The following is a 24967-nucleotide window of genomic DNA, read 5'->3' as shown; positions in this document are numbered from 1 at the left end:
AGGTTCTGACTAATCTCTTTTCAAAACTAGGGATAATTCCAATTGCAACACAGATTAAATTAATTTTCATTTCTCTAGTACCTGAAATTGTACCTGAGTTATACTCGATAATTGCTTTCTAACATCTTTCTTCAAATAAAATTTGAAGGATAAATGTCTACGAGGCACTATTTCACTACCCCAAACAGGTGGATATGTGTGGAGGTGGGGTATGGGAAGGGAGACAGAGGTCAAGTTAGGGGAGCAATTATAATATGACTTCGGTCAATGGATCAGTACATGATAAATCTTTGTCCTCCACATAGTGCCAAATGCCCAGAAAAGCCACTGTACTGCCTAAAGAATTTCTGTTCATTTAGCCACTTGTGCTTATGCTTAAAACTAATGTGTTCCTCTTTTAAATTCATTAGGCTGTGCATTATGCCCACAGATAAAGCAGCTTTCATTTTAAAAATGATGACAAAAGCTTAAGTTATTATAAGGACGTTAAAAAAAAATGAGGAAACCAAACAGTCTTCCTCTGATTAAGGGGAATTCTTAACACAAGTTCTCTTTCCAACCACATTTGTTTATGAGTACTGAAACTTAAAATGAGTAAATTGTCTTCCAAATAACATTCTGCATTTTCCATCGATTCCTCTCATATCTGCTCTCAGGAACAAAACAAATGTAGCTTCATTCTGTCCATCAGTTTTGTATAATGTAGACATTTTCAGTGCTTAAAAATTCAAATTGGTTATTCCTTTCAAAGCCTTAACAGTGTGGGAGGTAAAGGGTCTGTTGAATGTAGTTATCCAAGAGCTTAATTCCAGTTTGGAAAGAGATTCCGTGATGGTGTTGAATTCCTTGGAAATGGGTGTGCTCAGTTTCTAACGCGTTCCAAAGCTTGTGCATTTGACAATGGACATGACCAGGGCGGGGATCGCCTGCCTCCAGTGTCAGCAGCAGTTCATTTCTCTTTTCTTACGTAACCATCAAGATTCGAGTTTCTGCTTTTGAGAGTTCACATTTCCATTTTCTTTTACCCCTCCTAACTTAAACACTGCACACTTTTTTCTAAAGAAAAACATATTTTCTATGAGATACATATATAGTATTTATTTTTCTTGTTTACTAGTGTTAGTAGTAGTGTTAGTTGCTCAGTCATGTCCAACTCTTTGCCATCCCACAGACTGTAGCCCACCAGACTCCTCTTGTCCATGGGATTCTCCAGGCAAGAATACTGGAATGGTTTGCCATTCCCTTCTCCAGAGGATCTTCCTGACCCAGGGATCGAACCCAGGTCTCCTGCATTGCAGGCACATTCTTTACTGTTTGAGCTACAGGGAAGACCTAGTTTACTAAGGTCTTTAAAACTAAAGGAGGGTCTCTAGAGCTCCCATGTCTTCATACCTTCTACCTCATCAGCGTATAATCAGGTGTCTGCAGTCTCTACAGGATTATGAGTTGCTTCCCCATTCCACATGGGCCACATACCTACTGTTCCTGTTTGGGACCAAATGCCATGGTGGTGCCAACCAACAGGGGCCCAGAGAGTTTGGAAGTTGAAGACTGATGTCTGCATAATTGATTCCCAGGGTCCTTCCTCTGTCAGACTCATCCCTCCTCCGCTTTCTGGTTTTGACCTCTGTCTTCTCCATCTGGACCTAGGTTTCCTCTTGTGTAAAATAGGGATAGTAGCCCTCATGAAGGCTTCTGTTGAGACTAGTGGTAAGGTATATTAAGTACATAGACAGAGCCTGGCACTAAGTGGGCCCTTGAGAAATGTTAGCTATTTTTATTAATGACAGCCTGTCCCATTACAACTGTCAGCATCATTGTATGTTGAAGGGGGAGGAGTCTCAGGAGAGTATCTTGAGGGATATTATTTAATAATGATTCCATTATATAGGGTGATCTAATCTGATGCTCATTTTGTTTGGCTACACTTTGTTCTCTGGTACAATTTGTACTGTAGCCATTCTGGACTGATTTAAAGTGAAGTTTAAACCCTTGATTTTGCAGGCAATTATTCCCTCGTTTAAAAGATACAGTTCTATTTTATTAATTTGTAATAAGGTAAATTATCAAACCCTGTTGAATTCTTGTACCCTTTTTTGAAGGGACTTTTTCTCTTTTGCTTCTTGGCCTTGGGCCAGTGAATCAGAGCATCTCAGGTAATGAGGAAGCAGAAGCTCTGGCCATGTCTTGCTCAAAAAATTGGGCACGTTACCCAGGCAGCATTTCTGTCATTGGAATTCTCTTTTGTCCCCTTTAAGTCTTCTTCACCCTACTCTTCTCTGTTAACTTTACCCACAACACAAAAACATACATGTACACTTTTTAATGGCTTCTTAAATTTAACAAATATTTTAGTGCTTACTGTGTGCTGGGCCCAAAAAGTTGTCATTTTTTCCCTTTCTCTCTCTCTTGTTAAGAACTGAAGCTGGAGTGGCTTTTCCTTATCAGCAAAGGAATTTGTAGAAAAGAAAGAAATAGCATGTGACCTTTGGTTGACTTCCAGAATGTTCTTTAAGCCAGTGTTTTTCATTGTGGATTGCAGCCCATTTTTGGGTCGTGGAGTCAGTTTAGTGTGTCCAGACCAATCTCTCTTTTTTTCTTTGGATGAAGGGGAAGAGACTAGACCAGAACATAAGAACAGAAAAGAAAATATATTGTTTCAAAACATGCAAACAGCTCATACAACTCAACAACAAAAAAACAAAACCACCCAATTGAAAAATGGGTAGAAGACCTAAATAGACATTCCTCCAGAGAAGATACACAGATGGCCATTAGACACATGAAAAGATAGACGTTCAACAGCTCTTATGATTAGAGAAATGCAAATCAAAACTATAATGAGCTGTTACCTCACACCGGTCAGAATGGCCATCATTAAAAGTCTACAAATAGCAAGTGCTGGAGAGGATGTGGAGAAAAGGAAACTCCCCTACATTGTTGGTGGGAATGTAAATTGGTGAAGCCACTATGGAGGATAATCCGGAGGTTCCTTAAAAAACTAAAAGTAAAGCTAGCATATGATCCAGCAATCCCACTCCTGGGCATATATCCAGAGAAAAACATGGTTCAAAAGGATACCTGCAACCCCAGTGTTTACTTATGTAGAATCTAAAATATGATGCAAATCAACATACCTACTAAATGAAACAGACTCACAGCTAATAGAGAACAGAGTTGTGGTGCGGGGTAGGGGAGGAAAGGAATGGGAATTTGGGATTAGCAGAGGCAAACTGTTATATATAGGGTGGGTAAATGACAAGTTCCAACTGTATAGCACAGCAAAGTGTATTCAATAACATGTGACAAACCATAATGGAAAAGAATATATATATGTATATGTATGACTAAGATTATGACATCCAGTCCCATCACTCCATGGCAAATAGATGGGGAAAAAGTGGAAACAGTGGCAGATTTTATTTTCTTGGGCTCCAAAATAACTGTGGATGATGACTGACCCATGAAATTAAAAGATGCTTGCTCCTTGGAAGAAAAACTATGACAAACTTAGCATGTTAAAAAACAGAGACATCACTTTGCTGACAAAGGTCCATATAATCAAAGCTATGGTTTTTCCAGTAGTCCTCTATGGATGTGAGATCTGGACCATAAAGAAGGCTCAGCACATAAGAACTGATGCTTTCAAATTGTGGTGTTGGAGAAGACCTTTGAGAGTAGAGTCCCTTGGACAACAAGGAGGTCAAACCAGTCAATCCTAAAGGAAATCAGCTGTGAATATTCATTGGAAGGACTGATGCTGAAGCTCTAATCCTTTGGCCTCCTGATGTGAAGAGCCCACTCACTGGAAAAGACCCTGATGCTGGGAAAGATTGAGGGGAAGAGTAGAAGGGGGTGACAGAGGATGTGATGATTGGATGGCATCATCAACTCAATGGACATGAGTTTGAGCAAACTCAGAAGATGGTGAAGGACAGGGAAGCCTGGTGTGCCGCCATTGGTGGGGTCACAAAGAGTCAGATATGACTGAGCCACCAAACAACAACAACAGCAGCATGGAGACTATTTAATTGAATAAATTATTTTTGTGTGTGTGAAAGAAAACTAGATTTTTTAACTCTTAGGCTTTTGTTGACGGAAGGCTTCCACTGCTAGTTTGACTTGCTGTGTTTCTGTTAGGTAATAAACCTATTTTGGGTAATAAACCTATTGTCTGTCTCCTTTTTTTGTTTTTCTGCTTTCTCTCTCCCTAAGTCCACTTAGAAAGGGAAGAACAGCCATTCTAGTTGTTGGAGCAACGGCGAAAGGTCCCACGCAGCAGAGACGTCTACAACATACGGTTTTGTGGTTGTTGCCAAAGTTTTAAGAGAATTATGGTTTCTGAAGGAAGTAAAACTTCCCTAACCAATATGAAATATTCAGTTTCTACTCCTCCTCCCAACCCAGGGTGTTATATTGGTTCTCCTAATATATCTACAGAATTTTTATCTCATTTCATGTATGTTTTTAAAAATCATCTAGATTCCTAAGCCTATCAGGTAACAGAACCTTAAATTAAAGGTAATAGAACTTTTACTTCAATTCTGTTTCTCTAGAAGAGACTGTATTACTGTCTTTTCTTCATTATAAAAAGAAAAGACATCTGTTTTATGTGTGCTAGGTACTGTTTTTGATTTGTTCTTTTCTCAATAATTTTATTTAGTGTTTGTGTGCCTTCCCTCCCTCCCTCTCTTTTTTTCCCTTCTTCCTTCCTTCCTTCCTTTCTTCCCTCCCTAAAGTTATCCAAATATGTAGCTTAATTTGTTAGGCATTAAGATGCATTCCAGTAAGATTGGCTTGGAAATATGTCAACCTGATTGTTTTCAGAAGTAGAAGTGATTAATCAGTATCAATAGTATTTATTGAGTGCCTAGGATGTTCTTGGCAAACAGGAGGGAAGGTTACAAAGAGAATAGCTTGTAAAAGATGAAGCTTCGCTTCCCTTCATCCCTTTGAACATGTATTGAGCACCTGGTTAATCAGCTGCATACTGTGTCAGATGCTCTGCCTAAATCTAATCGGGAAGGCAAAACTTATCATATGAAGCAACAAGAATAATTAAATGCCACCACTAATGGTATTCTAAATTTGGTAGAAATTTAGGGTCGAGAGTGAGCAGAGTTGACCCAGATATCTGGAGCACAGAGGAAGTGGAGTTACTGGACTACTTAAGTCACTGTCAGGATTCCAAGGGGGAGGATGGAGAATGTTCCAGATGGCAGGGGAATCCTGGAAAGACAGGGATTTGCTTTAAAGACAGGAAAGATCAGAGGGCAACATGAGGGAAGCATTTCTGAGGGTATATACTGAGGCACTGTGAAAAGTAGGGTTGACTATATTGGGTGAGGCCATGTATTTTAAGGTGGGTAATTGTAGAGACTCAGAAGCTAAAAAGGCACTCCACATCCTGAGATGCTTACCATCTACTCTGGGAGAAGGGATTATAAATAACTAACCGGAATGTCCTGTGAGTACCATGATGGAGGCTGGTACCATGGTGGAAGTAGTATAAGCAAAAACCTTGGAGTCACCGTGTCAGTGGCTACCCTTGAGCTATATTGGTACTGCTCTGGCTTAGAGCTTGGCAGCATCACTGACTCGGTGACAGACTTCCTTTTGGAAGCCTGGCTCCTGACTTGCTAGCATATTTCACCCTTAAGTTCACCAGGTCTTCCTTTCCCAAACTGCCCAGTTGACTGTGAAGCTGCAAGACAGTAATAGCAAGGTATGTACTGAGGTATGTACGTTACTGAGATATTCCTGCAAGATAGTAATAGCCAGGTATATACATCTCCAGCTGGAGATCCTGAATGTGCTTCTCCTTTAGGGCCAAGGTGTGGTTAGGGATCTGTCCAGGGACTTGCCCTCTGCACCAGGCTCCCACATTAATGGTGGAGATGTTTTCTTTAAAGCAACTGTTGAAAATAGTTATTTACATTATTTCACGTTTGAGTCTCCATTTATCTGACTCTTCTGTCTGCTTATTTATTTACCTACTTGATGTTGTTTATGGAGGTGTCAGTCAGCTTTTGCTGATACACAGCCCCCAAATCTTAGTGGTTTACAATAGTAACACACATTTAATTCTTGCAGCTAAAGGTTGATCATATGCTTGGTCAGTTTTCCGTCAAATCCATTTCTTCCCTCTTTTCCTGCCCAGGCTCCTGGGTCAGCTGGCTTTAGACTGGGTTCAATCAGTTAGAGACATTGGAGGGAGATTGGAGAAGAGAAGGGGAGAAACAAGGTATTTCTCCTCCCTTTTGGCCCCAGGTGGCTTCTTTAGCAGAGACTGTTTCTCTGGGGCTCCAGCTCCCATTGGACAGGGACACAGTGGTTCCACCCTTTTATCAGGTCTAGGCCTTCAGCTCCAGTAACTGTCTGCTTTTGTCTCTCTGGCTTGGGAGTGGTAATGGCTTCCTGCTGTTGCAGCAGAGAGGTTTACTTTTACCATCCCCTCTTTGCTGTACTTAGTTGCTTAGTCATGTCCGACTCTTTGCAACCCCATGGATTGAGGCTGCCAGGGTCCTCTGTCTATGGGGATTCTCCAGGCAAGAATATTGGCGTGGGTTGCCATGCCCTCCTCCAGGGGATCTTCCCAACCCAGGGGTCGAACCCAGCTCTCCTGCATTGCAGGTGGATTCTTTACCATCTGAGCCACAGGGAAGCCCAGGGAAGCCCCTCTTTGGTGCTCAGCAATTTCATGGCTTGTATAACCAATTCCCTGTATTAAATTCCTCCTGTGTAAATAATTGAAGTGGTTTCTCTTTCCTGATTAGACCCTAACTGATACATTGTTTCAAAAAAGGAGCATTTCGTCTCTATGTTGTATTTTTCTATAGTGCAGCCACAGAACTAGATATCAATGCATTTTATTATCCCACAAAATATCTCCTACTAAAGCAATGTAATGTGAAAAGAACACTGGTTTTGGAACCTAACCGAAGTCTGAGAACAGTCTATCAGCTGGTCATATTTTAATTTTTTGTGATCATTTGTAGTTATTTCCAACATAGTTTCTTTCTCATTATAAAGTCAGAATTGGAAGATGCACTTACAGTTATAAAGTTGTATAAAGCAGTCATCTCATGTTGGAAGAAATTTATGTACATTGAAAGAGTATTCTCTCAATGGCCAGGAAATACATTTGACCACTGATGATACCCTAGGTATCCTAGATTTTTTGGTTCTTCCTAGCTTTCCTTTGGAACCAAAAGCATGTTCCCTGGGGCAGCATGAGTTATCACAATTCCTGTCTTCAGGCTGACACGAGATGGATTTCCATCATAAGAGCAAAAGTTGCCTCTTGCCCCTTCTCCTTGAACACCCCTTATTTTGGGCCTTGCCTGAGGGGAGAGGTTTGCTTTGATTCAAAACAGACTTGGTGTGATGGAGTCTTTTCCAGTTTGAAAGATTCAAAGATGATCAGATCTGTTTCATATTAGTCTAGAATAAGAATTCTTAATGGAATGGCTATATCAAACATACTGAGAGGGCTCACAGAACTAATACCTAGTATTCAGGTCCACCCAGATTGGACCCATTCTTTTGTGATCTAGAGATGATCTAGAGCTAGGTTCAACTTTCAGTGCCCTTTCAGAAACTGGTTCTTCCCAGATCGTTTGTAATCTGAATTGATACCTTCAAGGCAAACTCTGAAAGGTGATTGCCCTGTTAGTGCTACTGGAGTCCCAGAATTCTTAGTGGATAGCCAAGTGAAGGGGGCTAGGCAAGCAAGTGAAGGGAGCTAGGCAGGCAAGTGAAGGAGCTAGGCAGGCACAGATAAACATCCCTGCTCTGCTCTTCCTAGCCTGTCATCTTGGACAAGTTACTCCTTTGAGCCTCAGGTTCTCTGATAGTGAAATGGGGGATAATAATGGCTATTTCTTGTGGTTATACCTGGAACATAGGAGGTACACAGTAAATGGTAGCTCCTTAATATCATTTCATCAGTAGCAGACATAAGAGTTGAGTAAGGGGCTCAAGATTCTACAGATGAGCTCCAGAGGGTAACTGAGCCTTTTAGTCTTTGCTCATATAACTTAAAACTGATAGTTTTTATTTGAATTTTTTTATTTTAAATTAAATTTTTTAATTGGAGTATAACTGATTTACAATGTTTGTGTTAGTTTCTAGCAAAAATTACCATTCTTTGTAAATGTGATGTTTGCTCATTTTAATTTTTAGCTGGTCATCACAGCTCTTAGAGTTCAGAGAAAATATCACACTTGACCTAGACTATCGCTTATATATTGGAGTGCTGGGAGGGTAGAATGAGTCCTTTTTTTTTTTTTTTTTTAAGACTGTTTTAAATACTAAGCTAAATCGGTTTCCAAACAACAGTGAAAAATTGCTATTACCATTTTTGCCATTTGTGATAGACAAATGCCACTTGTTTTCTCTGAGCCTTTGGGGAGATAATTATACACTTGCTTGTGGAAAAGATAGAATTAAAAGCAGTTTCATATCTTAGGAAATCATGTTTTCTGTTGGTTCATCATCTGCTGTTAGTTCATGCTTCTGAAGAACAAACCTTAGAGTATTATCTTTAACAAAAGATGTAAGTATGACATGGGAGTTTCGCATTATGAGATTTTGGGGCCTATTGGCCCGAGAGCTCCCTGGGGCCTGTAACTTTTCATCTTTGTAATCCTCAGCACATAGCATCTTGTCAGGCTCAGGACTTCCTGTCAAATGAACACTTAAATTTGTCTTTTCATTAGTAAACTTGATTTTTATTAATGTGACTTACATCTGACTAACCTCAGCTTTCTTGTATCTGTCGTATGTGGTTGAGCACTCTTATAGCAGTGTCTTTTATGTAGACAAAATGAAGCTGTCTCAGCAGTTTTCTGTTTTATAATTTGAGTCGTGGATTATACTCACAGACAGGCTGAGGGACCAGTTGCAAAGTCGAAAAGAGGGCCATGTCTGCCACTTCTCTGCGCTCAATATATCATAATTTTCAAACATGGACTGCAACATTGAGGCCTACAGAGGCTTATCTTAAGTCGAGTCAGTATCCATTTTTGTGAGTGCACAGCTTTTTTCTGTCACTTTCAGAAATTCATTCGAAGAACACCAGTCCAATGGGTGTGATCTCTGATGTTCCCAGAATGGCCAGTGACATTTTTCTTCATTCTCCTTATTCTGCTGATGGACCATTTGGGGTTGAAAATACACAGTCATTGTGTATCACATTTCTTAACTTCTTTGCATCACTGTTGTAGGCATTTCCTGACCTAATGACCGCGCTGTCCAAACCGGGTGCCCTGACATCGTGACCACCAGATGTGGAAATCCTGCTCCAGGCTTGCCCGAGAACATTGCTGAAATGACAGTGTGTCTATAAAGTGACCACACGTTTGCAGAGCTCTGTTTTTGTTTTTCACTTTAGTAACTGAGGGTTACAGTTAGGGTGTTGCCAGTGTACTTTTTGGATCAGTCAGAAACTGGGTAGATGAGTTTTAACATTTCAAAATACCACCTTTTCAACTGCAGAGGTCAAATTTTCAACTTGATGATCAGGTTTGTTTCATGTAGTTTTTTCTCAGCTGTTTATATGTGGCAACACTTGGGCTGGATCTACTCCTCCACACCCAAGAACCTGAAATTATCTATTCTCTGTACCCCCGAGTTTACTTTTAAAATAATCTGTATATACCTGCTGTTTGTTTTTTTCTAAACCACATTGTAATATGGAACCTTAAGTAGAAAGATGAGTTGAAAATACACAAAGCAAATTATTCACCCAGGCCATTCATGCCCTTTGTGTTTTGTGGGGGTATCATGAGCCTCAGCTAAGCAGCTTTTCAAGTTCAGCGAGCTCCCTTTATTAAAGCTTGCACTGTTGCCCTCTTCTGTTTTACAGCTGATTGGATTAATTGAATAAGATTAATAAATTGTAGTATGGCAAACTCAGAATTATCTTGTTAATTAAGGACAGGGATAGCATGGAAAAATGCCTTTCCTCCTGGGTGTGTTCTACCGATGCCCCCAGGACACATCATGTGTAAGCAAGCTCACATTTCTTTATCCCTTCTTTTGTCTTCCCACACATTTTCTTGCAGGTGACAGCAATAAACTGAAACTGAGGAATTAGAAAAGGGACACATTTGTCTAGGCTGTTTTGTAGATAACGGTTGCAGTCTTCAGTTCAAGACTCTTTTCAGGAGTGTATGAAACTGGTTATTTGGTGCGCCTCTTTACGCCTTCCCCCACATAGAAACAGTATTATATTCAAGGGTAAGATTTTGTAGGAGCAGTCCCCCAAAGCTTCTTTTTTCTAAAAAAAATTATTTATTATTTGGCTATGCCAGGTCTTCATCGAGGCATGCAGGCTCCTTCGTAGTGGCATGTGGGATCTATTTCCCTGACCAGGGATTAAACCCAGGCCCCCTGAATTGGGAGCTCAGGGTCTTAGCCACTGGACCACCAGGGAAGTCCGCCCCCAAAACTTCTTTAATCCAGAATTTGCAGTTTAGTTTTAGTGACTACTATTTCATCTCTAGCATTTGTAACATTTTCTTCAAAAATTGCTTAATGCAAAGAAATGCGGGAATATGTGAACATTTTAAGTTCATAAATTTGAAAATCACCTCACGGTAATGTACTTACCATAACATAACTGCTTTACTGTTTTACATATTGCTTCCCATATGTACATATATTTTCTACATATTTACAGACATAATGCCTTTTATAGTTTGCTACTTTTATCAAATTAGATCATAAATACTTTCCAAGTTTCTGTGTATTCTTGATAATGATCAAGGATTACTTTTAATAGACTGAAAATACTCTTTCGTGGTGAGAAAGAAGCAAAGCTTTCAGTGGCTTCTCTAGCATTGGAAATAGGGGAGGATCTGTCGGTGGGGAGGCAGGGCTGGAGGCAGCAAGCAGATGCCCTTTTCAAGGAAGTGTGTCTGTCTGTAGCTGCAGAAGAGAGAATATAACTCTTGGTCACTCACTCCAGGTGTTCTGCTGTGGGAAATAATGTTCTGCTCCAGGACTCAAGGAGACTTCCAAATGAGTTGTTTGCATTTTATATACCCGTTGCTTGGGGCAACTGCCTGATTGTGTGCTCAGTTACGTCAGACTCTTTGTGACCCTATGGACTTTAGACCGCCAGGCTCCTCTGTCCATAGAATTGTCCAGGCAAGAGTACTGGAGTGGGTTGCCATTTCCTTCTCCAGGGGATCTTCTTGACCCAGGGATCGAACCCACATCTCCTCTGTCTCCTGCATTGGCAGGTGGATTCTTTTACCACTGAGTCATCTGGGAAGCCCAACTGCCTGATTATGACTTGCTTAAAGAACATGTTTGTAACTTTGCAACACTTGCCTGAGAAGGACAGGTGTTAACAGACATTCTGTGATCCTTAACATACTTCTAGAGGATTTGGAAAGAGCTGTCTATTTTGAACAAAATGGGTAAAAACAAATTTCAGGTAAATAATTCTCCTATCCAAGATGGAGGACCAGTTGGAGGAAACTGAGGAGGTAGTTTCTTGCTCTAATGCCTGAGGCCTTAGTTATTGGACATGGGGGTAGGGGACCTTGAATAGGGTTTTCCACTTTGAAGTTGGTTTTATAAAAACACGCTGATTCCCAGAAAGCTGGGAATTTACTCCCAATCCACCTTACATACTTTCTGCACACACAGCCTAAAATCTCACCACTGGGGAGTCAGACTTTAAGGCAAAGAAAGTAGGTTTCTTTTAAAATACAGATAAACCTGAAAAGATCTGTCTGTTAAATAGATTTTTTTGATCAATTTTAGAAAACTATTTTATGTGGCGCTGGATGAATCTCCCAACCATTAAAGTATAGGATGACTTTAAATATATATGTGTGTGTATATATATATATATTTATTTATTTGGCCGCACTGGATCTTAGTTGTGGCACATGGGATCTCTAGTTGCAGCATGTGGGATCTAGTTCCCCCACCAGGGATCTAACCTGGCCCCCACTGCATTGAGAGCATGGAGTCTTAGCCACCAGACCATCAGGGAAACCTCTAGGATGGCTTTTAAAAAATGGTCTCTTGTCAGTATTGTGTAGGTCTCCTCCCCACTGCACCCCTCCAAAACACAGGGCTTTGGAAGTAGAAAGAATGATTGAATGTGAATTCACTATAGCATATTTTGGTAACCCACTCATTTTATGCTTTGAATCTAGTTATTACTCATTCTTTGTGTATTTGAAGTTTAAAGTGGCCATCAGCCAGGGGACAGGGGAGAAAAGAAAATATGACATGCTGCATCATTGGTCCAGACCACATCCATAAGTTAGAGAAGATCTTGGATTTACCAACCAGTTGTAACATTGTTTTCTGTTTTAAAAGTCAAACCAAGGAAGTAGTAGATGGCATAATCCTTTATCACCTTAGAAAGTTACAAAAATGTCTCAAGTATTCAGAGGTGGCTGGCTATATATATACATGAGATATGCATAGTAGGGTGGTGGAAGTGTTTACTGTATACATGAAAGTTATAGGATGTTGTCAACTTTGAACTTTTCTATCATAGGGAAGTGTGTTTCCAAATCAGGCTGATACAATCGTCTGAAAAAGTTTTTCATTTTTGATTAGGAGAACTATATTCTGTTTGTGCCATTTTTCTGGATTTTTGTCTCATCCTTTTGCTTGCATATACCCCATCTGTTTTTTAACCCTACTCATTAGCAATAGCTTATTATAATTATCCATCTGCCACCCTGACTGCAGAGAGCTGTTAGTACTGCTTTATTTTACTCTTCTTTTGTGGCATTGATGTTGGTTTTGACCAAGAAAAGGCGTTTTTGCTAACTAGATTCAGAGCAGTGTGAGTTTGCAGCTATGTTTGTTTATTTTGTAATCTCTGATCACTTTCCTTTTATCTAGGGAAAAGTCAGTGGGAAAAGAGGATGGGAGGGGTGAGGTAGGTATTGGAGGAGACAGTGTAAGACTTTAGATGATTCTTCTCTTCAGCCTCCAGTAATTTGGTATAGACCCTTACCTGCTCCCCATTAAAAGCTGATTTGTGTTAACTGGATGAAGAAATTTTTACATTTTGTACCAATATAAGCTGAAATCTTAAACAAGAGATTTGGAAATTTTCCTGGAAAATACTCAGTAATAAAATTGTAGCTGGACTTCCCTAGTGATGCAGTGGGTAAGAATCCTCCTGCCAATGCAGGGGACACAGGTTCAATCCCTGGCCTGGGAAGATTCCCCATGCCACAGAATAACTAAACCCATGTGCCACAACTACTGAGCCTCCACTCTGGAACCCACAAACCACAACTATTGAGCCTGTGTGCTGCAACTGTTGGAGCCCGTGGGCCGAAAACCTTAGAGCCTGTGCTCCACAATAAGAGAAGCCTCTATAATGAGAAACCCGTACACGGCAATGAGGAGTAGCCCCCGCTTGCTGCAACTAGAGAAAAGCCCAAGCAGCAACAAAATCCAGTGCAGTCAAAAAAAAAAGATTGTAGTTAAGGTTTATTTCAGCCCTAGTTGCTGACTAGTATATTACATTGATAACAATCTTTTTTTTTTTTTTTTTGGTTTTCCTCTTTTAAGAACTCATTCTCAAATGGAAAATATACATTTTGTTTTTCAGTAGTTACACCATGTAATGTTGTTACTTAGTTTATTTTTTTTTTCTTTATAGGTTTCATTTACCTCCAAATGAATGGAAAATGTGATACATGTCAAAACTTGGAAAAATTTAAAGGATCAGTTTTGCTACATTTTTGGTGCAACATCATTGGAATGTAGTTGTAATTTTTTCCAGTGGTAATTCCAGTGATTTGGCAGTATGGTTTTCCCATAGCAATAATATGTAGAATCTGAGATTTGCTTTTTTATCTTCGTCTTTCGGATAATTGCAGTATTCCCTTCACCCTTAAATGAAGGAGACTTGACCCTGAGGTGTCAAAGTACAAAGAAATTCCTCGGTTGGGACTCTAGTGGATGCCTGTTATAAAGGTTACAGTGTCAGAAACAGTGGATAGAGCAGAGGAGATGCAACTGGTTTCATTGGGGAGCAATTTGGTTTGGTTTTTGGGGTGATCATTAATTAATAATGGGAAAAAAGAACTCTTAGAGGCATTCTAAACCTTTATAACTACAAGGAATTCTGGTTCATAGGTTTTTTATGAAAAGAGATTTTATTGAAGGGAAAACATCTGTTCATTGAAAGCCTTTAAAATCCACATTTTGACAACTTCAAGCACATTGCTACTTCCAGATTGAGAAACACTCAAAACACATTTCCTTTTGAAAGTGCACAATTTGCAAAAGAGACTTGTGCATTCTTTGGCCATTCTCAGATGGTGAGTTGAATGCTGGATGATCTCTGCTGGCTCCTTAATCAGATTTAAAAATTCTCAGTCCTTCTAGGTGTTTCTGCATACTTTATCTGAGTTGTTTTAGCTGTGTTATTACATCTTGTTTGCCAGTTGTTTTTCTTTCTTGACGTTTTGGCTGTTCTAGCATTAAAAAACTTTAATTTGTGATTCAGTTATATTTTAGTACTTATCATTTGGTATTGTGGTGATTTATTATTTTGACTTTTCATTGCCCCAAGATATTTTAAAGGTTAATTGTATCTTTATATCTTAATCTATAAAGCCCTTTGAGATTCTCAAATACAGAGATTCCTTAAAACTATTCTTAAATGTTCTGTTTTTGTATCTGTCATGCATATATTTATGGCTTGAAGAAAAATAAGTAAATTCTTCCTGATAGAATTAGTTTACTAATTTGTCATCTTTTGTTGGTGTGATTAGATTTTATGGGTTCAGCTGTCTTATGAAGAATGCCAAGAATTGGATTTAATTCAGTAACAAGTAGGAAATTCCAAAACAGTGTAAAGATGTGCAGTTTTTTCAGCAGGAAATGGTGATAAGTATGAGTGTTGATTTACACCATAAATGGGGTTTCATTTACCACTTCCTATTCACCAAGTAAAAGAACCAAAGAAATCTGAAAACGTCTAGTCTGCCTTCTTTTTTAGTATATCAGGTGTTCTTTCTTCTAAGGGCAAATTATATTCACAGACCTCTTGTTAGTCCACCTTAAAAAAAAAATCCCCCCTTTCCAGTGTTAGATTTAACAAAACTTACATCTTTTGCTGCCAGTGATCATTTCAAACTGTTGTCACAATGTCTTCTAAATTTACTTTTAATGTGTTTTTCCTCTTGAACTTTAGATTTTCTAATTTTCAAATAAGAAAACAGATAGTAAATTTGAATACAAATGAATAAGACAAAAAATAGTTCTAAATATATGCAGCAAAGTTGGCACTTGGTGGAAATATGGCTTTTATGAACTTACAGAATGTGCTTCTTAAAAAGAACAATACCTTGAACTCCTCTTTCAATCTAAGTAACATTCTTAACTTTATTTCTACCTTTACACATTTTTTTTCTAAGTCTTTATTTTGGAAAAAAAATATTTTAAAGCTTCAATCTATGACTCATATTTTTTCCTATTTCATTAATCTGTTCTTCTAATTAGAGCTTTAGCTAATTATCCTGAAATTAGCTGCTCTAAAATTTAATTATTCTCCATTTTATTATTCTCCATGTTTATTATTCTCCACAGAAAAAGCACAAGCAAGTTGTTATGGTTGTCAAGTTATGGTTGTCAAGGTTTCAAAACTGGCAGGATCTATCTACGCTGTATCTTTATTATTAATAATAAAGCTCTTGAGTGAGGAAGTGAATGTAACATTTCTTTAAAGTGAATTTCAATATTTGAGAAACTTTTTTTTTCTATTTCTGGAATATCTCTGAAATGTAAATAGACAAACCACATAACTCATATTCAGATCGCCTGGAATCACAGATATTTGTTGTTCCCAAATGTACTTTTGAAACAAAGTACATTTTTTTCTCTTTAATTATAAAAGTGCAGCATTAAACTTCTGCTTCTTAAAGTCAGTCAAAGGGGATAGATGATCCATGGTTTTTCTCCCTCAGCGTGCACAGCACTGGGATAAACCCAGCATTGAAAGCTTGCATTGCTATCATTCACTGAAAGGCTAGATATCCCAGAAATCTGTTTGGTTTTTTTTTTCATGGCTCTCTTGACTTCAGCCAAATTGGACTTTTAGAAGAACATCAGTGGGAACCACATATCTAAAACCTCAGTTGAAGGAAGGTCCCTACTGTTTCTCAACTCCTGATTTTTCTCAGCCAGACAACAGACTTGCCTGAGTGACCTGAGATAGAAGAGCTATGTGTGTTGTAAACTCCAGCAGCCAGAGAACAAAAATGCATCCAGTCACAGCTTAGGCCAAAGGTCAAGACAGTGCCCTGGGCCCAGAGACTTAGTTCTGAAGGCCAGGAAAAGTCCTTTGTACTGTTTCCCACACTCCAGCAAGGGTATCTTTTCACCCATTCACAAGCCCAGGCAACTGCCCTGTTCTCTTGAAACAGAAGGTAACATTATTATATCTGTTGGCTGACTAATTTGACTTCAGTGTAAGAGAATTTTGTCAATCTGTCTTCTCTCCACGTTAAATCGTATCTAACTCGCAGAATGAAAGGAGGCCCAAGACTGCTCATTCCAAGCTTCCTTTCCCTCTGAGGACGTTAACTGTGGACTTGAGCCAAGTTCAGAGCTTCCATCCCTTTCTTTTGCTGGTCACGCCCTCCCTGGGCTGCCTCCAAGTCCACCACTGGTTTCTGAGAGCTGACTGATTGATAAGCAGTGCCTTAGGCAAGTACTTGGTCCATATCCCTAAGTAAAGCCTCACTCTAGCTTCTGCCAGCTTTTGCCCCTGTGGGTCACCCTGAACAATGAAAACATCTTAGGTACACTCCACCTTCTCCTTAGAGGTGCCTGGCAGACCCCCCCTGCTTACCTCCCCTCTCCCAGCCGAAGCCTCTTTCCTGTCCCATTAGAGATGGAAAATCAGGGCTCCTTTGTTCCTCTCCCACAGTGCCACTCCCAACAATGACCACTTGTGTATTCCTCCCTTGTCCTTGGCCCAAATGGAAGCTCCTTTTCCTCCAGGCAGGGAAGGAAATGTCCTTGAAGCCCCTATTTAAAGTCTGAGTGGGCAGCACACTTTATTTTTTTGGCTGCACTGGGTCTTTGTTGTGGCACATTGGCTCTTCGTTGCACTGCGAGGGCTTCTCTAGTTGTGTCTCTGGGGCTTAGTTGCTCCTGGGCTTGTGGTGTCTTAGTTCCCTGACCAAGAATTGAACCTGGGTCTCCTGCATTGGAAGGTGGATTCTCAACCAGGGACCACTAGGGAAGCCCCTCCCCCCTCAGTTTCTGAACTTGATCCAGTCTTGCTGTCACTCCATAACTGGTCACCAAGGGCTTAGTCACCTGATGCGAAGAACTGACTCACTAGAAAAGACCCTGATGCTGGGAAAGATTGAAGGCAGGAGGAGAAGGGGACGACAGAGGATGAGATGGTTGGATGGCATCGCCAACTCGAGGGACATGAGTTTGTGCAAGCTCTGGGAGTTGGTGATGGACAGGGAAGCCTGGTGTGCTGCAGTCCGTGGGGTCGCAAAGAGTCAGACATGACTGAGCTACTGAACTGAAAGGCTTAGTCTGTTGAACTGAGCACCAAGTCCCTCTTTGTGTCGAACGCGTTGGGGAAGGGATGGTGCCAGCTTTTCCCTGGATTAAATCTTCTCAGGTGCCTTTCATCTCTAAAATTTGGTTTGATTTTTCTCCTTCCATGAATGAATATATGCCTCCCTATGTCATTACCCCAGTAACTAATCATTGCTTATAAAAAAATATGAACAATTTTAGGCATACAAAAGTATACCTAATATAAAACAGTTTCCCATCCATGTACCGCCACTCACTTTTAGAAATTTCGAATTGAAGTAGAGTTGAAGTCCCAGGAAACCCTCCCTACTCTTCTGCTTCTCTGCAGAGATAGCAAACAGCTATCCGGATTCTACTGATAATCTTTCTTGTGCATTTTTAAAATACTTTAATTACACATGGGTAGATGTATTGATATAAATGATACCTTCTGTTGTTTTGGATATTACTGAAATTTTACAGCAGTGGTTGGATTGTGTGTCCGTGTTTGCGGTTGCTCTGTTCACTTGACTTTGTTCTGAGCTTCACTCATGTGGCTGATGTTCACTGTTCCCTAGTATTTCCTTGTGTTCCAGGGTGTTTTTGGTCTTGTATACCACAGGGCATTTCCATTGTTGCTAGTACTTTGCTATGATCCTTAGAGAGGAGGCCTCTTCAGGGAGACATGGAATTCTTGTACACATCTCTTTAGGAAGTCCTGATCTTTATTTATTTATTTGTTGAAGTCCTGATCTTTAAATGTCAGAATTTGATTTTAACCCCGTTCTGAATTGGTTCTTGTGAACCTAGGTAAGTTGCTGCACCTCCTGGGCTGCAGGTTTCCTCGGCACAGAGAGGGGACTGGACTAAATGACCACTAGCTACTTCCCAGGCTTAGAATTCTGTGATTCCTTTCCTTCTTCCCTCCAGGCCTGCTTGTGTTGCATCATATGTATCAGTGATGAGCAACTATTTACCATGAGAATCAGTTTAGAAGAAATGAAAACCTATAAGTGTGAGTGTGTATGCATGTATTTAAATTCAGAATCAAAAATGGTTTTGAGTCCCTTCTAATGTTTTCTTACAGTGTTTCTTACAATTTAGATTTCCTGTTTAATTCACTAGATGAATATTAATGAGACAACTGGCACTTCTTTAAAGTCATCAAAAAATTAATGTCAGGGCATGTTCAAGCAAGGATGGAGTCTTCTCTTGAGCATTGATGTTGGCTGTGCTGCCAGCTGGGTAGGCTGCATGCAGGCTGGTGGCTCATGGATTGCTCATGAGGTGGGATGACTCAGGATTGTCATTTTGAACATGATTTATTATATGCTGCCAAAAAATGATGCCTTCTAAAAGGCTATTGAAATGCAGAGGGCTTTTTGACCCTAAATGTAATCTCTCCAGAAGCCATGTTTTTTGAGATTGTATCCAGAAGCTGTGTTTTTTGAGATTGTATAGTTCTTTTAAAAGGAAAAAAAAAGTTGCTCTCTGACTGCCAAGATGAGTTTCGGTTCTTGTGCTGGCAGTGATGACCACCTCCTCCTCTGCAGTCTCTCTTCCTCTGGGCCAGAGCATAAGCCAGGTCTTTGGAGCTGTGGACTCGGGGACTCTCCTAGCAGTGAAGATCATGGTTTAGCCCAGAGAGGCTATGGCAGCTACTTGGGCTGCTCGTTGTCCTTATTTTCCTTCATGTTTTCTTTCTTGTTTGTGGCTGAACAGTAGGTGAAATTATCTTCAGAGGAGTACTATAGTTATCATGAAATTTAATAGCATTTGCACCAGGGTAGTAGTGATAGCTGTTAGGATTTATCTGTTTCATGTAGCTATGAATATAGAATTTTATTAAATAAACTTGCATTATTCTAGCAGATATTATGATTGATTCAACAGCTTTCCTTTCTCTCCTATTTTTAGCAGCCCTGGAGATCAGGGGGAGTGACCCAGCTCCAGGGATGGGCCTGGATTCATCTAAATTTAGGGCTGGGTTTAGATTAATCCAATCTTGGTAACTGCCCATGGCAGTGATTAGTTCAGGAGTTTAGCCTTGAAGCTCAGGCCCCCAGAACAGGCCATCCCCACGATTATAAATCCAGAAATGAGCCATGCAAGAAAGGTCACTGGAGGCTGTGGGGAAACATTTCTCACTCTTAAGAGAGAGGCACAGGAAGATCACCTCTTTTCTTTTCAGTTTTGCTGTTGTAGTCAGGAACTGCTGTCGGTCAAAGGATGAAATTGATTCTCCCAAGAGGGCAGAGCCAGAGGAGGTGCAGAGAAATGAACCAGAACTACTGGACTGAGCCATCTCTGAACCCCCACTCACCACTGGACTTGTCATATGAGTCAACAAATTACCTGAAGCTAGTTTGACATGGGGTTTCTGTTATTTGCAACAGAAAGCATCCTATTCTTATGACTGGCTATTCTTTTAATCCTGGAGTAGCCTCAGGAAGTTGTCTTTCCTTTAAAGCGACTGTTAATACACTATATATTCTACTGATATTGTCAAAACTAATGGTAACGTAGAGATCTTCATTTTCTTAGTGTCATAATTTCTCAGCATCCTTATTGTCACTAGAGTATGCTAACAAAACTTTGAACTTCTGAGGTTTTCTTAGCTCTCTCCACACTTAGAACCTTTACTTAATTATGTGTGTGTGTGCACTACGTCGCTTCAGTCACGTCAAACTCTTTGTGACCCTATGGACTATAGTCCACCAGGCTCCTCTGTCCATGGGATTCTCCAGGCAGGAATACTGGAGTGGGGTTTCCATGCCCTCCTCCAGGGGATCTTTCTGACCCAGGGATTGAACCTGTGTCTCTTAATGTCTCCTGCATTGACAGGCGGATTCTTTACCACTAATGCCCCCTGGGAAGCCCTACCTAATTATGTAGAGGTGTTTAACTTTTCATTTAGTATCTATGGTCTATATGTTTCTGTGTGCATCCTAGTTGGCAAAGAGAGGGTGGAGCCCTTACTTGATGTGAGAACAATTCAGAGTAGATTATTAAACCCAGTAACACAGTACTGAGCTGCTGTGTAAAGGCCAGACCTGGAGGTAGGGATGGCCATGGGCTGAGTGGAGACCAGAGGAGGGAAGAAGGGACAGGACCATAGGGTAGAGTGGCATCTTCAGAGAAGGCTGCCAAGTGCGGTGGCCACACACGTGCCGAGGGGAGGAGGTGCAGGGCCCAGTGAGAGAAACAGAGGTTGAAGTTGGAGAGAGGCTGTGAGGGTGGCGGTGTTGGGAGGGCGGTGTTTCCGGTGGGAAAGGCTGGATGGCCAGGCGGAGGACGTTGGATCCATGGCTTCTTGAACAGGGAGGTGACATTTCCACAGGGCTTGTTGAAAGCTCTTCTCACAGTGGCATGCAGGGGAATTAGACCAGGGAAACATGTTGGCATGGTGCTCTGGGAAGCTATTACCATAATCCATGAAGGACGTGACAAGAGCTGCCAGATAATAGCATCTGAGTGTGGAATATCTTACATCTGTGTGAAATTTCAGAGTTCCTACAGCATAATCAAACACATTATCTAGCTTCTCTAATGAGATCCTCTCAGCCATTTTTATGGATGGGAACCTGGAGGTTCAGAGCAGGTAAGCAACCTCCTAAAAATTGTTGATGACAGACCCCAACCTACAATCTAGGTCTTTTGACTTCCAGGGCCAGTACTTTTCAATTGTAATACACACTGGTACTTCCCATTGCTATGAAGTTCAAGTTGTGCTAATTTGATTGTGCTCTAAAGCAGAGGTCCCCAACCTCCAAGATGTAATGCCTGATGATCTGAGGAATAAAGGGCATGATAAATGTAATGCACTTGAATCATCTTAAAACCATCCCCCTCCCTCCTACCCCCATTCTGTGGAAAAATTGTCTCCCATGAAACTGATCCCTGGTGCCAAAAAGATTGGGGACCGCTACACTACAGTGTTTGTCTGTCAACTGACTCCTGACAGCAGCATCAGCCAAAGCTAAATACCAGTTCACAACTCTTATAAAACACTGAAAACTTCTGAAGAGTAAACAATTGTTTAAGTATCACCGATAATAGTAGAACCTCCTCAAATAACAGAAAGGTGATCCTTCTAACAAATTCAGGGAACAAAAGGCTGGGCCAGTAGAAGGCTTCCTCAGTGTTGCACATGAATGGAAAGTAACTGAGACTTAAGGGAGCCTCAGAATGGTTTTGTTAAATGAAGGTGGAAAAGTTGCCCATGACTTCCAACCACAGGTAACAACAGCCTTGAAAGAAAAGGAGTTACATCTTAATAAAGTAGAATAAAGAAAAGTAGTGACTTGGCAGGCATTTTGATAGACATCATCTTTTATTTAAAATGTGAACAAACTATTTAAGATGGAATGTTGGATGACTTTAGTCTTCCAGTTAAGTAAGTTGTCTTCTGGAGTTACAGTAGGTGTTTTGAAAGTCATGAATTTTTCTTCTTTTTTTACTGATTAAAAAAAAAAACAACACATAAAATATAGTTAACCATCTTAACCCTTTTTTCAGTGAGCAGTTCAGCAGTATTGTCTATTCACACTGTTGTGAAACAGATCTATTTCATCTTGCAAATCTGAAACTTGATGCCCATGAAACAACTCTCCTTCCCCCCTGCTCCCTTCAATCTTTTATAACCACCATTCTATTTTTTGTTTCTATAAATTTGAAAAATTATGAATTTTTAAAAAATGTTAGTATCAAGAAACATTTATTGATTTCCTACCAGGTGTTGGGCATTGTTCTTGATGCGAGGACCAAAAAGAGGTAAAGGCTAGAGAGAATCCCTAGAGGGTCTTTGTTACATTGGATTTGGAGAGATATAAAAAGATAAATCACAAAAATCAATGTGTGTTAAGTCTTAAATGAGTGATAGTCACAGTGAATTCTGTGTGATGCTAACAAGAATGTGCTGTGTTGCTCAGTTTTGCTTCAGTGACTGCAGACCCTGCAGTACTGAGGTACCTTAGAGGAGGGAATGTGGGTCAGATAACCTGGGGATGTTGGGTATGAGAGTGTATTTGTTAATATTACATGGTTATTAGTGATGGGACAGAATGAGAAGCTGTTCTACTAGATTAGCTTGGGTGTGATTGCCACCTATTTCAAGATTCTCAAGCATACCTAGAAAGGTTCCCTGGGGGAAAGCTGCCACATAGAGAAGAATGGGCAAATGCACTTGGTTTATGCCTTTGCCTTATGTGAAGCTGGAGCTGGCAAGCAGCCTTTTGGGGTGTTCTCAGTGCTAATATGCAGAAATAATGTAGTAATGTAGCCCTTGAAGACTTTTTCTACCTCTAAATAGCTGCATTTGATGTTTAAGTCACTTTAGAGCAGCAGTCCAACCTTTTTGGTATCAGGGACCAATTTTGTGGGAGAATTTTTCCACAGACCAGAGGTGGGAGAGATAATTGCTGGATGATTCACGTACATTTACATTTATTTTGCACTTTATTTCTGGTCTGTTGCTGCCGCTGATCTGATAGGAGGTCTGTGGCCTGGAGGTTGGGGACCCCTACTTTTAGAGAATGCATAGTTGACATGTTTTCTTGAAATGTCTTGGAAACCACTTTAAGGGGTTCTATAGAGAATGTAAGGGCTTCCCTGGTAGCTCACCTGGGGAAGAATCCGCCTGCAATGCAGGAGACCTCGGTTCGATTCCTGGGTTGGGAAGATCCCCTGGAGAAGGGATAGGCTACCCACTCCAGTACTCATGGGCTTCCCTGGTGGCTTAGTCGGTAAAGAATCCACCTGCCATGTGGGAGACCTGGGTTCTATCCCTGGGTTGGGAAGATCCCCTGGAGGAGGACATGGCAACCCACTCCAGTATTCTTGCCTGGAGAATTCCATGGACAGAGGAGCCTGGCGGGCTGCAGTCCATGGGGTCGCAGAGTCAGATGGGACTGAGCAACTAAGCACAGCACAGCGTAGAGGATGTGAAGGAGTAGAAACGTCTGAAACAAAAGCTGAGTGGCCAGATGATGAGGATTTAGTAAATTGCAACTGAGCTGTGTTCACTCACTGGTCCTTTCAGAAAGAGCAGCAGCCTGTTCTCAATAAATCATAGAGGATGCTGATATTTGTCAGGGACTTTGTGGTTCTTTGTATTTGAAATTGCTGAGTAGATTTTGAGCTACTGTAGTGGGGAGATAGAGCTTCCCTGATAGTTCAGTTGGTAAAGAATCTGCTTGCAATGCAGGAGACCCTGGTTCAGTCCCTGGGTCAGGAAGATCTGCTAGAGAAGGGAGGAATAGGCTACCCACTCCAGTATTCTTGGGCTTCCCTTGTGGCTCAGCTGGTAAAGAATCCACCTGCAATGTGGGATACCTGGGTTGGATCCCTGGGTTGGGAATATCCCCTGGAGAAGGGAAAGGCTACCCACTCTGGTATTCTGGCCTGGAGAATTCCATGGACTGTGTAGTCCATGGGGTCACAAAGAGTCGGACACAACTGAGCAACTTTTACTTTCAGTGGAGGGAATAAATAGGTGAGAGAAGAGTTGAATGTTTGAATGCTGGAATGGCAAATGACTGTCACAATGCTACCTGTCAAGCCTGTTGATACCTTATTAACCTTGGCTTCCAGGTTAGAATCACCTGGGGAACATTTAAAATTACCAGTGTGGGGACTTCCCTAGTGGTCCAGTGGATAAGACTGCTCTCCCAATGCAGGGGGTCCAGGTTCGATTCCTGGTCAGGGAACTAGATCCCGCATTGCATACCACAGCTAAGATCCAGCACAGCCAAAATAAATAAATATTAAAATAAAAATAAACATGAGTGTACCTGTGGCTGATTCTTGTTGGTGTATGACAGAAAACCACAAAATTCTGTAAAGCATTAATCCTTCAGTTTAAAAATTAAAAATAAAATAAAAAATAAAATTACTAGTGTGCAGATCCCACCCTTAAAAGTTAAGTCAGAATCTCAAAATTTGGGGAAAAGAGCAGGTCTAACCATTATTTTTATTAAGTTCTTCAGGTAATTCTAAAGTTCAGCCAGGTCTAAAAGCCCTTTTAGCTATTTACATTCATTAACGTGTATGTAAAATACTTGCTAACTGTATAAAATAAATCTACAGACTTTCCTATTTCTGCCTTCAAATAGATGGTTTTTGTTTTGTTCATTCTTCCTTAGCCAGTTGCAGATTCTAAAGAAATAAATGGAAGGAGGCAGAAGAAAACGGAAAGAGGTCTCATGGCCTTCTTTGGGGAAGGATGGGGCATGAAGGGTGGGTAGGAAGCTTTGTTTATCTGCATTTCAGGAAGTAGAAAATATGGCATGGTCTCAATCTATCTAAATTACGTAACTTTGAGGGATGTGATCCATTTGTGTCAAAATAACAAGGCATATAATACTTTGCATTTAACATGTGTGGGAATTCTTTGCAGAGTAATTAGCATTCCTTTCTTTAGCCT

The 24967-nt window shown here is 40.6% G+C and overlaps 1 protein-coding gene across 4 annotated transcripts in view; it reads left to right on the top strand.

Moving 5' to 3' along the window:
- Positions 1 to 24967, top strand: part of RAB8B (RAB8B, member RAS oncogene family) — a 68110-nt gene that overhangs the window by 19359 nt on the left and 23784 nt on the right. The window lies entirely within an intron of this gene.

The sequence above is a fragment of the Giraffa tippelskirchi genome, chromosome 7 (genome assembly GCF_054371585.1).
Source record: "Giraffa tippelskirchi isolate mGirTip1 chromosome 7, T2T-mGirTip1v1.2.pri, whole genome shotgun sequence".
Lineage (NCBI taxonomy): Eukaryota > Metazoa > Chordata > Mammalia > Artiodactyla > Giraffidae > Giraffa > Giraffa tippelskirchi.
This window is presented reverse-complemented; position numbering and strand designations above follow the sequence as displayed.